The sequence below is a fragment of the Festucalex cinctus genome, chromosome 13 (genome assembly GCF_051991245.1).
Source record: "Festucalex cinctus isolate MCC-2025b chromosome 13, RoL_Fcin_1.0, whole genome shotgun sequence".
NCBI lineage: Eukaryota > Metazoa > Chordata > Actinopteri > Syngnathiformes > Syngnathidae > Festucalex > Festucalex cinctus.
In genome coordinates this window covers 6,344,236-6,361,576 of record NC_135423.1, presented here as the reverse complement: position 1 = coordinate 6,361,576, position 17,341 = coordinate 6,344,236, and the positions used below count along the sequence as shown (strand labels likewise).

Below are 17,341 nucleotides of genomic sequence, written 5' to 3'. Positions count from 1 at the left end.
GATAGTTTATGAGCAGAAAAAGCAAGCAGATTATAGAAATTGCGCAATTTCATCTAACTTATAATTAACATACGCCACCATAATGAGTGACATGCATTGTCTATTTTCATTCCTGGGCTTTATCCGAGTGAAAAAGAACTTTTTTCCGCGCGCCCGCAACTCTCATGGGACACGCTATGTATGCTGAAGTAGGGTGGGCACCCACTCGGAACGATGCCCACCCATCCTGGCACCTCGCGCCGGAGGCGGGCACACTCCCAAGTCCCTGCAGCAGAGCTCACAAGGGATTGCTAGGATAACCTCCAGAGAGCTGATGTCACTCTTTGTCTGCTAGGCATCAACACACATTCACATTAAATTGTGTTTTGTTTTGTTTTTTAAAGGAAAGCATTCAATGTCATCTGTTTTTTTTTTTTTTTTTTTGCACCACAACAGACTTGTTGGGTCTTCTTTTTGCTGGTCACTTGTTGCTAGGCAGAGTTCGTAAGGCTCAGTCAATGAGAAAATGGTTTATGCCAGTCAAGTGTGCAAGGTTTTTGAATGACTAATTACTGTATTGTGTGTGTGTGTGTGTGTGTGTAAAACAGTCACGCACAAGGAAATTACGCCAAAATTTCTACTACATCGCTGGGAAATCGTGAGAAATTAGCCAAGGAATTTTCCCATAGGGAATTATCCATCCATGTACTGAAGTTTCGTTTCTCTCTAAATAAAGAACATAAGAAATATATGTAAACATTAACAAAATATAGATATTGTTGCTGAATGCTGTGCTTCATCTACAACTTAAACTTCAATATGAATGCACTCAATAATGTAGTCAGTATATTGACTAAGATTTGTTTTTGTCACTTTACTAAATTATATGTAAATAAATTGCTATCATTACCAACAACATTTAATTTAGTTACCTACAAATCTGTTGTTTTATGTAAAATTCCCTACGAGTTTACCGTCGTTAAATTAGTAGTATTTTATTATTTGTAGATGTAGTCATAGTTCATGAAAAGGTGTTTGACACGGATGATATTCCCTCAAGGGAAAATTTACTCGAGTAGTACGCTTTTGTAACAATAGTGGCGGTAGAAGTAACAGTATTAGTAGCACTAGCAACAATACTAGTAGCAACAGTTGTAGTAGTGGTAATATTTCTATAATGTTATTTTAACGTCATGCAGAAATTCAATTTCAACTAGAAGGAGTCACACACAATAGAAGTAGTTTTTATTACATTTTAATTAATTTTTCTACAGATAATGATCATTACAGTAGGATTACAGTAGTAGGGACGTCACGATAAGGGCAATATCGTGATGTCGTGATATTAAAACTGCCACAATATTGTCGTCGTCATGCTCACAATATTTAAAAGGAACACACCTGTTAAAAAAAAAGTCAGGTTGATATCCATTTGTGCAGTTCTAGCGCACTCTAGTGGCTAGTTTATTAGTGCCATTTAATTTTCATTAGGGATGTTTTGGCCTTCTATGTTTAAAATCTATGCTAATTGTCACATGAAGGGAAACCTAATTTTGTTGTGAAGTGATCAATGTGTGCTTGCATTACCAAGTAAGTGCCTCAATATTATTATTATAGATTTTAGGTGATTTATATGCACAATATTGTGGTTTTTTTTTTTTTTTTTTTTTACAATATTGTGATCTTTTTTAAATATCACCAACGCCCCCACAATATTGTGATAATTATTGTATCGTGACCTTCATACCGTGATAATATCGTATTGTGATGTTTGGATATCGTTACATCCCTATACAGTAGTACACTACAGTATAGTAGTAGAAGCCGTAGTAAATGTAGTTGTGTGGTAGTAGTAGTTTTTTTTACTCATTTTAACCCTTTCTTTCCTACATATTACTTTCTCTCATGGGGAAATTCAACTTACACTAGTAGTAGTACATTATAGTAGTAGATGTCGCAATAGCGGAAGGAGCAGTAACAATATTCGTAGTAGTTGTAGTTATAGTAATGATAGTTGTAACTTGCAGTAGTATTAGGACTAGAATCAAGATAAACTTTATTTAAACTTTGTCATGTCACTAATGAAGCGGTCGCAACGACATTAACCGTTGTGCACACAATCATTACAGTACATCCATCTAATCGGGACATTCTCAAATCCTCTTCATACCGTCCACAAGTGCCACACAACTACATGATAATATATACACAACTTTTCTTATTTAATCAGCAATGATGGAAACACTAATTGCAACTGGCAGTATTAAAATAATGAGCATTGCTCTGTATGAACTTTAAAACAACTATTGGGGAAATACCACTCCATATACAGTATGGTACCCTCTTCCACCCCCTGCATATCCACCTACTCGACTGTCTGCAGCATATCTGATGTGTATAACGCACCCCGCCACCCCCATCCCCACGTCCCACCCCACCCCGAATGTTGTAGCCGCGTAAGGCACACCGACAAGTGAACTTGGATGGAGCAATAAGACGCGTCCGTGCAGCACAAATGTTGAGCAGACGGCTTGTCTCACTTGTCACTGGCAGCGTAATAAGGGTGCAAGGTGTGACACATGTCCTTGTTCTACGTCTTTCTGCATTGCCGGCGTGTTAGCAATTCCCCCCCCCCCCCCCTGTGTTGTTTGGGGGCAGGTTGGTTTGGGTGGCGGTGACATAGTCAAGACTGACAAATCATACACGACGGACGGGAAACAAAGTCTGAATAGACGCTGCGCAGGACGCTTCGACACTCGGGTGTCAGTCAAAAGTTTGTCCTCATTGGGTGAGGAGTCAACAGAATGTTTTGAGGGGGTGGGACCGTCTCTTGCAAATTAGGCACTGCAGATTCAAGTAACTAACTAATTTCTAATTTGAATTAACAAAGATATAGCCCTTGGCAAAAGTTTCACCAGCGGATACAAACTTGGGAAGGGGGGAATGTCTATCATAACAGAACGCATGAAAAGGTCTGAAGGACCTCAAGTAGCTAAAATCTGCAAGGGACTGGCCCCCATTCCACCCCCACTAAAGGTTTACATTTGCCTGAACACCCATCAAGAAGCCAGGGAGGACCAACTTCTTTGGCACCAAGATGTCATAAGATGGCGGCAAAACACTACAGGGAGCCCTAAAACTCACTTCAACAAAGTTCCTTAGCACAGAGATGCCGCAAAATGGCGGCAAAGCACTACATGAAGCACCTCAACTCATTTCAGCAAAGTTTATTGGCATTAAGTTGCTACAAGATGGCGGTAAGCACTACATGAAGCTCCTCAGCTCACGTCAACGTATCGATATCGATGTTATAATTTTATTGTTTTATTTTCAGTGATTTATGTTGACGTTTAGTACCCTCTAGTGGTGAAATGAGTATTACGTCTGACGTCAGTTTCAATGACACTCCTGGAGAGCAAAACGTACACACGGTGGAGCGTTGGCCCACATAAGGCCATATGTAACTATTTGTGTTTATTTGTATAACTTTCTGTAAGCTATAAAGAGCCAATAAGACCAGTTTAATGTTTTTGTAAATTCAAAATGTTCATCAGAACGAGTTAGTGAAGATGTTAGCATTCTTTAGCTTCTTATGCTAGCGGACTTGAGTTTGCTAACTAAGCTAACTATGTTAGCGTACCTTGGTTGTTTTATCTACTATAACTCAGAACGTGTGTTCTAAACAACGCAAAAGTGTACTTATTGGTGTGATTTTTATTTATTCACATTTTGTGATTGGTGTATGCTAATTTAGTTAGAAAACAATGTTAGACATTTTTAGCTTTCGCTGAGCCTCCCGGAGGGCCAAACATCCTATAACAAATGAATGTACAGAGCTTGATTCGTTAAAAGGTGGGAAATGTGTCGAGTGTCACAAAAAACGTCCCGGGTAGGACTGTGACTCATTGAAACCAGTCGTTTGGAGCCGCTAACTACAAAAAATGGAGTTTGTTGGAAGGCAAAGTGGAAGTGGAAGCGGGAGCTTAAGGTATGTTGTTTTTGGTTGAAACAGTACGTCGATCACTAATTCCATGGTGTAAATTGTCATTCATTAAATCGTTTGTGTCCGGATATATTTGTCTTGCTGTATATCAAAGTCTTCAAGCTATCTTAGCTTGCTAGCTGCTAACAGACTGCACATTAACAACACATTCCTCAGCAGAGATCAAGCCCAAGTGTTAATTGTGATAATCGTGTTAAATCGTTAACTTTTTGTTCAAAATTACTTGTATACTTATGCAAAAAAAGTTTGAATGATAGTTTCACTAAAGATATTATGGCACATTCATTATGTCTGCCTGGAATTTACACTCAGAGGTTAATGTTATGACCCACTGTAGGCTATATGATAAAGAGAAGACACTTTGACATGGTCATCAGGCGTGAGGATTGAACCCACAACCTCCGGGATGGGAGACGGCTGCTCTACCACTGACAAACAAACAAAAAAAACATAATAAACTGAAAAGTGGTGGAAAAAATGACAGAGTTACAGTAATTTCGGCCAATTTAATTTTGTTATTCGGTCTAGCCCCATTAAATTCCCTCAACACACTGATGATCTCTCATGCGAAAGAGTGTTTGCGAATGACTGCTTTAAAAGAGCCCCACAAGTCGTACTATAGACCTCCAACCTCACTTTGGGTACTTTAAGGTGATGCAGCCAAAGTGACAGCGAGGAAATAAAACGTTGGGCTCCAGTCACTTTGTGAGGTCAAATGCACGGACACAGCCAAGTGTGATGAGACTTAAACCCAAACAGACTTGTGATATAGTCTGCCGACACCTTCCCTGGCCATCAGAGCGATCCACTTCCTGTCAGCTGCCGCCATCCAGACTATTAATAGCGCCCAGGCGGCGGCGTGTCTCCCCCCTGCGTTACCTGCAGCGCATTAGCCACAAGTTATGAGGCGCCGGCTGGCCTGTGATTAGATGTCACGGCTGTCGCTCTGCTTAGACAAGCGCTGATGGACAGATTTGGGGGCGGGAAAACGCGGCCTCGGCGAGAGTACGGCCGATGCGGCCATCTGTCAATCACGCCGGATGAGAGCGGGCAGGCCGAACGTCCTCCCAATGATGTCTGTCCTTGTCTCCTCACCTCTTTTTCATCACCATCTCTCTCTTGTTCGGCGGCTTTGTGTTCGAGGAGACGTCAGGCGAGAAACACACGGTGGATGTGAGGGGGATTTTCAATATTTTTTTTATAATGAGGAGTGTCATCGTCAAAGTTAGCGCAAAAAAAAAAAAAAAGTGAAATTTCTTTGGCGTCACTTCAAAGTAGGACTTCAGGATACTTAAGTATGCACCTTTTTGCGCTTTTTTTTATGCTCTTTCTATAACCCTCTCAGATGCCAATAGGAAAGTAGTAATTGGTGTCAAGGTTCTATGTTGAAGTGATGCAAGCCTCGTCTTTGTTTGTATATCGGGGAGGTGCTAAGTTTTTGAAGGTAGCAAACTCAAACTTTTAACCAATCAGAAGCCTGAAGTTTGCTGAAAAGCAAATTATGTTTCTAAAAATATGTTTTATATAGTGCTAATCCTAATTAGTAGGGATGTGCAAGCACCGATACTAGAAATTTGTATGGGCCGATACCAGCCTTATTTTCGGTATCCGTTATAACTGATATGTATGGAGGACGAAAATTGCCAAAATTAAAAATAAATAAATCAATAAAAGTGTGTTTGGGTGAAAAAAAAAAAAAAACGGATATAAAAAATATCATTCAAAAATTAGATACAAAATATAAACATAAATGGAAATAAAACCAACAAAATATATATACAAATAAATGACTAAAAAAGAAATGTAAAAATAAAAAAAAATAAAAATAAAAAACAAGATGAAAAAAATAAAAATAAATATAAATGTGGAAATAAATACAAAAATAAAATAAATATATGCATACAATGAAATATCAATCAATAAATAAACAGAAATTGTTATGTAATTTAATTGTTAAACATAAATTTTATGTAGCCTGAGGCTGTGCCTATCCAAAGTTCAAGTGGTATTGGTTACTTGGTTTCGGTGAGCGATCCACACCTATGGACAATTGCCGGTCTTCAGTGAGCATGCATGCAGAGAAAATCAACAAGCGTTGGAAGAGCATCCAAACCGGGAGAACTGTGAGGCATACGTGCTAACTGCTACATTTTTAAACATGTTAGCACTGACACGGCTTCAATGTTTGTGCGCCCCCCCTCCCCCCCTTACCACCTTCGCCACCCACCGCCACCACCCGCCATCAAGGCTCTCTGTTTGTGCTATTCAGTCGAAACACTAATGAGCCGACGTCTTCCCAGCGCTGGTGCCACGCGTTCGAATTGAATGTTCTTCCCCCAGGTAAAGCATCGCCTCGTTTCTGCTCGTGACGCTCCTCCGTGTTTGCATGTGTGTACTTCTAACAGCCACACGGTGTGTTGCCCATTGTGTTCCCATTTAATTAGCGGGATCAGACTTTTTTTTTTCTCCTCTCCATGGAAATCAGATGGAGACGTGGACTCAAGGTGAAATATCTTAGACCAAGCCATGTGATTCCAACTCAAATAAGTCAAATATTATCCGGAGTTGTTGTTGACTTATTATTATTACTGTTGCCACCGCTGCCGCGGCTGCATTTATTTTTGCACAGCCTTCAACCACAGCATCCAGTTCGTGGCCCATCTCCATGACAACCCAGCGGAGCTGAAATGATAATCAATCTGTCAGTCCTCGGGGATGCAACACTTTGATTACCAGACAGTGCAAATAATGCGAAAAACTGCAAATGCGCCTTGGATTCATTTCCTCTCCAAGCTTTATTCCACCGATCACTTTGTTGTGCACACCTGCACAATCAAATGAGATTCCACGCAAGAGCTGAATAAAAGAAAATGCCTTTACAAAAGGTAATAATGTGCAGTTTTGACTGACAGTGCCAAAGTGGGGTTCATTTTACAATGACTGTTTAGTGTAGAACTGCAGTAATCATACTGAGAGCTGTTTCTTATAAATATGTTTTTTATTTGGCTACTTCAGGACTGCATTTGCCTCTTAACCAGACCAGGTCGTATGTCAACTGATGATCAATACAACAGTTGTCGCAGATCCCCTCCCAAAAAACGTAACCAACCATATCTTAGATGTCTAGGAAGTCAATGGAGTAAGGCTATGTTTATGTATACAACTGAACTTAAACAATAACCCCCCCAGCTTCGTTTCTATGACTACCATTTCACCAGCTTACTGACGTCGCAGGAAACACTCATGTAATCACCAGCGAGAACATACTGATTAGTTCTCTCCAGAGTGGATGTAAACGTCCAAACTCGACCAATCAAACGGATTAACAGGCGCTGCAATTGCGCTTTGTAAACATCCGGCGTATGACCTCCCGTAATGCCTTATAGCGTCGAGTGGGAGGCTGAAGTGAATCGCAGTGTTAGGCACTGTTGTTGCTATTACATTTTGAATTTTATATTAGTAGTACAACACTGGTAGAAATGGATACATTAGAAAAAAATGTGCTAACTACATCTGACGGGTGAAACATCGATACAGTACGACACAGTTGGCCACAGTAATTACCCACATCTGGCTCTTTAGTCCCTCTTCTGTGGCTTCCTGTTATTCTCTTAAACAAACAAATAAGTGAATAAATTAATTAATTAATTGTAGATATTTTTTTATGTATTTCTTTTTATTTTTAAATCAAATACTTTAAATTAATTGTATAAATTAGAACAATTAAAAACTTTAAAAAAAAAATAATAATGTCAGAGTCCAAAAGTTGTCAGAGAGACAAAAAGTAGATGAAAAAATGACCTAAAATGTGCAAAAAGTGACCATAAAATGTCCAAAAAGGAAGAGGAAAAAACATAAAATTACCATGAAACGTCTTTGAAATTGACCCCCAAAAAAAGTCAAAAAATTTATTTAAAAAAAAAAAAAGCCGGAAAGAAAACATTCAAAAAGTAATTATGAAAACACAATAAGAAATCCCCCAAATTATCATAAAATGTACCCAAAATTGCCAAAAACGTCAAAAGTTTGATAGCAAAAAAAAAAAGTTAAAAAAAATAAATAAATAAAATAAAATAAATAAATACAAATCCATAAACGGAAAATGAAAGGTAGCAAAAAATGAGTTTCAAAGTATTTTCTATTATGGTGGAGCTCTAATTAGGTCTTGGTCCCTCAGTACATTAGACTAGCATTAATACTCTGTTTCATTCATCACAATATTCAAATGTTTTTTGGCTCTAGGCAGATTTTTTGTTATTTATTTGGCCTTAAAGACTCTTAACAGCAAAGGTTGCTGACCCCAAATCTCTAATTTGGTAAGCAAATTGTGCCAGCAGGCTTTAAGTCCTACAGCAGGCCCTATAACGATACCAGAGTGAGCTCACTCCTGACACAATATAGACAACAGCTGGAACAACACAAATCCAAAACATGTACAGTATAAGGCGCTACAGTAGAGGTTACGTTATGCATCCATTAGATGGTGCTGCGCTAAAGGGAAAGTCAACAAAACAGTCAGCTAGGTCAGTCAAACTTTATTAATAGACTACAAACCAGCTTTCTGACAACTCCATTCACTCCCAAAATGAATAAACAGCTGTTTTATTATTTTCTCTAAGGTAAAGTATTAGCTAGCGATCCAAGATGGTGGGATCTTCTGCGCATGCGCGTCACCGATCGTGTAGGGTCACCGATAGCATCTTGACAGCGAGACGTGTTGCGGCTCAATATTGATCCATATATAAGGCGCACTGGATTATAAGGCGCATGGTCAGCTTGTGAAAAAATTGAAGGCTCTTCGGTGCGCCTTGTAGTGCGGAAAATACGGTACTTGTCTGAACTGGTCCCAGCACAAAAAAGGTTGGGGATTTACTGATTCAGACCATCTATAGAGTAACCGACCTACAGACACAAAGATGATGGACAGACCTACTAACCGACTGACCGACCGAGCCACTCGCCAAAAGCCAGTTTTCAGTTAAGACGTGAAAGTTAATGCTTCATTTTGACTGGCGCTGTCAGAGAATTTGTCGCAGTGCCTCATGATAAAAAAACAAAAAAAAAAACAAAAAAAAGACACAAAGGCCCAAAGTGTGGAAACAAACTGATCTTAACATAATGAAAGAAAAGCTCTCTTGCAGACAGGATGTCTCAAATAAACATTGAAAGGAAGCCGACAGTGAGTTATAGCAACACACTATTAAGAGTGCTGATTGTGACAAATGCAGTGACTTCACAGCTCCATAAATCAGAGCGAGCGAGCGAGCGCGCGCATTCCCTTCGAGGTGCAATGATTTCTTCTCGCCGCCGGCCGCAGTCGCGCCGCTCTCTTGTGTTAACAAGAACGGCTGACTGAGCGCCGTCTTAAAAGCCGTCGCCGCCGCCACCATCCGCCGCCGAGTGACTCATCACATTTCATTCACGTTGTCTATTCCGGGCCACGCTTCCGTCTTTTGCAAATTCTCCTTGCAAAGGCTTCTTTTTCTGCCACAGTCTGTTCTTTTTATGAAAAGGTAAGTAGCGACAGGAATGTTTGCCACTGCAGGAGAGGAAATCAGTTTAAAGTAGAGGAGCGAGCGACAGAAGCACATTTCTCCTCCAAGGCTGGAGTGATGTTATACTTGTACATAAGCTCAGCAACAAAGCACCCATGTTACATATGCGCAAGCTGTTCTACCATAATTTACTCATCGTTACACCTGCTACCTCCACAGAGAGTAATAGTAACAGTATACACACTAGACAATATAGGTATGGACTGATTATCGGCCAGGACGATTATCGGAGCTGTTATTTGTCATTTTGTCACGTCAGTTCAGTCTGAATTGTGTGGTCCTCGGGGTCTTTTCATGTTTGTTTTTTTTAATTTTATTTTTATTAATTTTTTAAAATAATTTCAATATATTTTTATTTTTTATTTGTTTTTGACACAATTTTTTATGTATTTATTTTTATTTTATTATTGTATTTTAGTATTTTATTGACTTTTTATAGTTGGTTTTACGAGATCTTATGTGTGTGTCACTTTGGAAACGATTGTTTGTAAAATGTGCTATAGAAATAAAGAATTCTGAAAGCCGATAAAGCTGTGTGACAAATGCTTGCGAACGTATTTTGGTTTTTCGTCAGGATTTGCAAAATGTTGCAAAAGGTTGCAAAGATGTTCACAAACAAATTTTCCTTTGTCACAAAGAAATTTTGAACATGTGCAAATAGTGGTGTGAATTGCCTAGTACCTGCCCATTCGATTCGTATCACGATTCATAGGTCACGTTTCGATTCGATACAGATTAATCCCGATATGAATCTATGTCGATTATTGCGATTTTTTATTTTTTTTTAACCCAAATTTAGAAAATACTCATCAGTAAAGTTGGACATGTACACTGTAAGATGTGTATAAAAATGTATGTATTTATCTGAAACTTAAGTCTTATAAATGTGGGCCACTGTATTCAATAAAAAAATTTTTTTTCATGTTTGAACAGCATTGAAGTAAAACATTAAGACCTAATGTTCCATTAATATAACATTCTTCCAAGCTTGACGTGTGAACCGTAACCCCATGTAAGATGTTTTGTTGAATATTTCTATAAAAAAAAAAAAAAAAAAGATGTTTAAATATCGATTCGGCCGCATATCTAATCGATTCGAGAATTACGCGCTGTAATATCGCAATATATTGCTGAATAGATTTTTTTTTCAACACCCCTATGTTCAAACAATTTTTTTTTGTTTGAGAACATCTTTTAAAAACTTACAAACTGACAAAAAAACAATTCGCAAGCATTTGCTGCTCAATGAGATCGATTCAAAACTAGCTTAACTTCATGGAGATTTCCGCCCAATCAAACCCAACGAGTTCGGTGAGTCAGAGTTGATTACATTCACACATTTTAGTTTTTTACTGGGTAGGCGTCGATTTTTTTTTAAACAAATTGAGATCCTTTCAGTAGTGCGCGCGAACGTGTTTCAGTAGTGAATGTGTGGTTTTTTGTGGCGGAAGTCAGCCTCTAACAGCCTTAACGGGAATTTTCATGTTGCTATTGTGAGGATGCCTTGATAGCGTCGTCTCTCTCGGGGGAGAACTCACACGGGCTACAAGCTTGTCTGCCAGCATATCTGCTTACTCACTTAAGAACATATGCACAATCGCCTTCAGTGTACACGGAGAGATAGGTAAAAAAAAAAAACGAAAAAGAGAGAGAGAGAGAAAGAAAAGCGCGCGGTAATTAGGACATTAGGAGAAGCGTGTGACAGTGCCTGTCATGGCCACAGCCGGCCCGGTGCAAAGGAGGCCGGTCAGAGGGGCTAAGTGGAGGAGGAGGGGTCCAAAAAGCCGGGTTCAAGAGACAGCTGCTGCACGGCCACTCGCTGTCTGGAAGCACTCGGAGAATATTAAACCAGCGGGGCCGCGGCCAAGACTCGTTTATGAGACGCAACAAAGCCTTTTTTTTTTCTTTTTTTTTTCCCCCCTCCACGAGCAGGTAGCGGCTAATTTATGCCACACTTGCTTTTTACAAATTGTCCTCATTTTCAGCCACCAAAGAGGCTCTTATTATTATACTACCGGCAGCGCTGGGCCGGTTAACTACCAAAATGTAATATATGTAAGGGCTCGGGCCATATATCTACACTGCCCTTCAAAAGTATTGGAACAGTGAGGAAAAAAATCTTTCATTTTTACCATAGACATTTAGCTGCCTGTTCCTGTAAATAATGTGCGTGTGTTTGTGATTAAATCTTGTGTTGACATGAGGAATCAGCATGTGATTTATTTTTAAACATACTTACTCCAATTACATAAACAATTATATGTCACATCATGTTTTTATCATTTTAAGCCATTTCCTGCCATGAATGTTTATTCATCAATTCAAATCTAACGGCCACTAATCAACACAAAAGGAATCACAATTACAGATAATCTTAAATCGACTGTTATTTAAAATCTCAGAAAACAAATTCAGAAAATTTGGGAAGAGAATAGACTGATATCCCCAAATGAATTATCAATCAATTAATTGTCAAAAATATCAATTTCTATAATACTAGAGCCAACCCATAGAAATGGATTGGAAATCATTTTCGGACTCAGCATCCCAGAATGACTCAAATCATTAAAATGTCCTTGGCACTCGAGAAAAAAAAATGTTGGCCAGTATAACAAAGGATTTTACGGTAATGTGCCTGCTATTTTGCTGTTCAAAGTTGGACGTTCTCCGCGTTAACACGGTTCCAATTTGGCATTTGTGAAAAGTGGACTCCATCACCCTCGCACTTAACTGCAGTGGTAAACGCGCGAGGTTAGCTTAGCGATTAGCATGGCTTCTCCGTCATTTGTTTCGTCATGAGACTTATACTTGTCAGAAATGTCTGAATTTGCCGCCGCAGAGGTGATGATTACTGCCTTCGAAGGAACTCCGCAACCTGTTTAGGCGCAATAGTAGCTAGCCGAAGCTTGTTGCTAGCTAGCTAGCTAGCTGCTGCGGCGTAACTAGCACAGAGATTCCCTCCAACCAGCAGTAGGTTACACATAAACCCAGTGAAGACTTTTGGTCTCTGCGTGTTTTCTGCTTCTTCTACTTTTAATGAACAGACGTTTCAGTAGTTGATTGTCACTTTTGCTACTCAACACGTCTTCATGAGGCAAAATTGCAAATTTCGAATCTTGTCATGGTGAAACAGCATGTGGCTCATAATCCAAGGTTATTTTTGAATGCCCTGATCCAACAAACTAATCAATTCTGTTTGTGATCATGAACATTAGAACATGTTTTCTGTACATTTGGTGTTTCTGTGCGGAAGAACTCTTCCATCTTTCTTGCAAGAAATCAACTAAAGAGACGACTCCTGCTGTTGAAACGATCACAAATTATTAGTAATGGCTAAATTACTGCAAAAACGATTCAATAATTCCCTGTCAACACTGACTACACAGCATCATATGCACGCGGGTAATTGTATAGATGGGTTAATATCATCATGACACAAACTCGCCGTCTCCTGCTTCTCCTCCTTGCAACACCTGTGCCCATTCTCTGCCCCGCCTCTGCTCATACGCGCATAATCACCTCTATCAGCCCAAAACGCATCCGGGGACGCTAACCACGTCCATTTGTTTGCGCTCGTAATGTCTTTTTTTTTTTTTTTTTTTTTTTTTCTGCGCCTCAATCAGGCACCTGTGTGGCGCACACCTGCTGCCTCGCCGCCGCCGAAGACGAGAAGCGAGACGGAGGGGAGGCCTTTTGTTTCCTCGCCCGGTTTATAATCAGCGCGTTGTTTCCAATCTTCCCACACCATTTTTCAATTTCCCATTTCCCTTTTTCTCAGTCAAATCGCTGCTATCAATCAGGTACGGGTTGGAGAGCCCGCCGAGCGTGCGGGAGAGCAGGGAAACTCGGCAGCGGTGGGGTGTTGACTTCCTTGATGGAACCATCTCCGGCCCCAGGCCTCATTAGTCAGACTGCAAGAGGGAAAGTGCATGTGCGAATGATAGCACGTGTGTATGAGAGGGTCCTCAGGGACGTCATTTACCTCACACACACACACTACTGAAACACTCACACACTAACAAAACGTACATTATTTCACTAGTGTGTGTATGAGCATTTCACTAATGTGTTTTAAAGGGACAGTGTGTATTATTTAGCGCCATCTGTTGGTGAACTAATCATTCATTTTCAAAATACTATCATATCAATGTACATTTTAAGAAAAATAATGTCTTATATCAATGTACATTATTTTTTTATATAATAAAGTCTAGTCATCGTTAACATTACATAGGTCAAGCTGCGCCTTACAGGAGGCTGACATGTTTTACAGCCATCTTTCTGCTACGTATACCCAAAGGAGAAGATTTCGTAATTAGCCTCTGGTGGTCGACGGCGGCGTCCTTTCAACAGCTGCGGCCTGCAGGTAGCCGTCATTGAGTCCCATGATTCGGGCTCCAGCAGCTTGTCTCACAATTTGCTCACGCTAGTTTTTGCTAGCTTCTCCTGCTAGCTACTATTGTTAGCCACTCCTAGTGCTAGCTAGTTCTTGATAGCCACTCTTGTTCCCTCCAAATGATAATTGGTGGTAGGCTTGCATGTGCTTCAAAATTGTGGTATTCTATTATTTCAACACTAGATGGCACTAAAATATACACACTGTATCTTTAAGAATGCTTCATTTCATGTCGCCTGTGAGAGAATAAATTAGTCTCAATTCAAGTCTTACAGCAAAAACATTTCACATGCTTGACGAGAGTTTTCTTTTTAATCTCCTGAGACATAAAGCTCCTTTGCTTCCTCTGGTGCATTTTTTCTGTGTGCAGTGACTACTTGCCACACTTTCAATAGCCAGCCTGACTAATTACAAGTTTGAAGACTCATGTGATGATAATTAGGGGACACACCCTGGTGGAACATGTCCCTGTGTGTATGAGAGCGCTTAACTAGTGGCAATGAGGTGACTCAATGCGATATTATGGGTGAGTGTTTTATTAGGGCATGTGAGTTTAGTAGTGAATTTCAGTATCGTGTGTAAGCGAAACTACTGTGTGTGAGAATTAGGGGTGTGCCAAAAAATCGATTCATAAAAGAATCGAGATTCTCATTTATGAATCGAATCGATATTAATATCCAAAAATCGATTTTATATAAATTAGAAATGAAGAAGGGGAAAAGGCAGTTGTAGCCCACGTGCTGTTTTTTGTGGAAAAAGGCACTTACAATCCAAAATTAATAAATGTTTAAACAAAAAAAACAAAAAAAAACACTTTAATCTCTTTATTTTGTTATTTTGTCTTGCAAAGCAGACTGGCGTAGATCATGACAATGTTGTGCTTATCTGTAAATTGAAGCAGAAATCATTTGTCAATCAAATAATTTTGAATCGAAAATCGTTTGAATCAAGAATCGAAAATCGATTCTGAATTGAATCGTAGACCCAAAAATCTAATTGAATCGAATCGTGAGACAGTCAAAGATTCCCAGCCGTAGTGAGAATGCTTCAGTTGTGTGTCAAAATAAAATAAAATAAAAAAATAAAAAACAGTAGTCCATTTGAGTGCGTTTGAGGGAAAAAAAATGCACGTAAGAGAGCGGTTTAGTAATTGGTGAGGATGGGTCATATGTATGTGTGAGCTCTCTTTCTAAAAGAGAGTATTTCGTGTATGTAAATTGTAAAAAAAAATAAAAAATTTGTGAATGTGAGGGCATTTTGGTAGTTTATATGAGCGAAAAGATTTTTGGTAGTGTGCGTGAGGGTGTTTTCATTGTGTTTTTGAAATGCAATTGTGAGAGCATTTCTGTGTGTGACGGTTTATCAGTAGTTTGTGAAATACGTGTGTTAAGCATTTTAGTAGTGAGTGCGTATTTCAGTGGTGAATGTGACAGTGTTTTAAATAATGAGCGGTGTTCCTGAATTATGGCCCTGAACAGCCCCTCATACATATGTGTGTGACTATCAATACAACCCATTTAACACCCCCCACCCCCTTCATCTCATCCCCATGATGCTCTCCAGCCCGTCACTTCTATTATGCGCTGCCCTTTTCCCTCTCACTGTGCTTACTGATATCACGACAGGGCGACCTATAAACGCCTGGAAAACAATCTTGCGGCGGCGGTGATGGCAACGGCGCCATCCCACGGTCCGACGTAGCGTCCCTTTGTCCGGCGATCGATGCGAATCAAACCGTTAACCACAATCCGTATCGATCTGGTGTGACACAAAGAGCAGGCGAGGCATTGACGTTTCAGAATGGAATCGTCTTTGATATCGGGCCCCCGCACGCGATTAGAGAAGAATCTCCTGTTGACAGTCCAAAAATGTAACCTGGCAATAATATCCATCTGGTACCTCTCCACAGTAATTTCGTCGGGAAAAGGCGGGACATTCTGTACAATAATTCGAGCTGATTGGACGATGCGACATTAACCAATCACGGCCACGGGTGAAAATGTCCTGTTCTTTCTTGTCGAAGGGGGAAAAGCACGAACATCTTAGCAGCTAGAAAATCACGAAGCAACCTCTCGCTGTTCAACATTCAACAAGGAAACGCTGAGTAATTATGCGAGAACAGAATTAATTATTGCGTCCATTTGTCCACGTTAAGGTTTGTTTGTTATCTCCGGCGTTGGCACTGGCTTCCTGGTTTCGTCACAGATGCATAATCCCGCCCCCAAACACAATGTCACTGTGATTGGTCCGAACCACTGGAACGGTAGCGGTAAGATGTATTCTCCGGAGTTTGTGAATTCATCTTGCGAGAGCAAGGTTAGCAAAAATGAGGCGACAGATAAAAATGAGCAAAATGTATTGATTTTTTTTTTTTTGCATCACAAATGAATTCACAGCGAATCTCCAATTATCGCTCGGGAGACACCATATAATTATTTTTCTTCAGTTTTACCCTTCCCACATGCTATAAACACATTTAAACACGCCAAAACATATCAAAACACACTTAGCAAAAAACATTTGTTAAAGTTCCTTAGCACCTGTTCTCGCAATTGTCTAAATAAGAAGCAAAATAATGCTTGCTTCAAGCACTTTGTCACTCCTAGTTGAAATTTACTGTTAACTGGAATATGAAACAAAAGAGAAATATGTTATTTAAACACCAAAAAGACCAATCCATATCACTACATTAATTTCTTTTAAATCCATCCATGTTTTGTTAGAACAGCTAGCTAAGGCTAAGCTAGCTTTGGAGGGTTTGTCTTTCCAGTCGAATGTTTGAGTTTGCAAACTTCCTACGTGCTAAGACAAAGGAGTTAACACACTGCCTGACCATGACCTTTATTGAATGATTGCAAAACATTCAATATAATTCACGTTAGCCGGCTAAACACTACGATATACGGGCAAACAGCAATGGTAGTTTTTAGAAAAACGGCTAGCAGATGGCAGCAGAGTATAAGAGATCAAAAAGCTCTTTCCCCCACAGTTTGAAACAGATTTGTAAATAATGATGACATTTAGCCATATACTAATGCTAATTGATGCACTCTTAAAGCATACACATATATTTATTTGGTTATTTTTGCCATCCAAGTAAAAGTACATGATTAAAAACTATAATGTAATTTTTCTTGATCGACGATCCAGGCACATTTTGATGAGTGTCTACCTCCAGAACAAAATGGCGCCCACAGTGAATTTCACATGGTCACGGTAATCTACCACTTCCCCGCTTTCATTTATTCACAGCTTGACATTTCCTCCCTTCCGTAGAGTGTACTCTTACGGCGTGCCAATGACCACATCATTTAGACTGGACCTGCATGAATATTTAACATTAGCGCTTGGCTCCTCACGCTGGCGGAAAATGAATTATTTTTGAGTGGGGGGATTCGCAGAGGCACA

At 39.7% G+C, this 17,341-nt stretch overlaps 1 protein-coding gene across 4 annotated transcripts in view; it reads right to left on the bottom strand.

Moving 5' to 3' along the window:
- The window catches only part of cadm1b (cell adhesion molecule 1b), a 203,960-nt gene that overhangs the window by 61,801 nt on the left and 124,818 nt on the right, over positions 1 to 17,341 (bottom strand). The window lies entirely within an intron of this gene.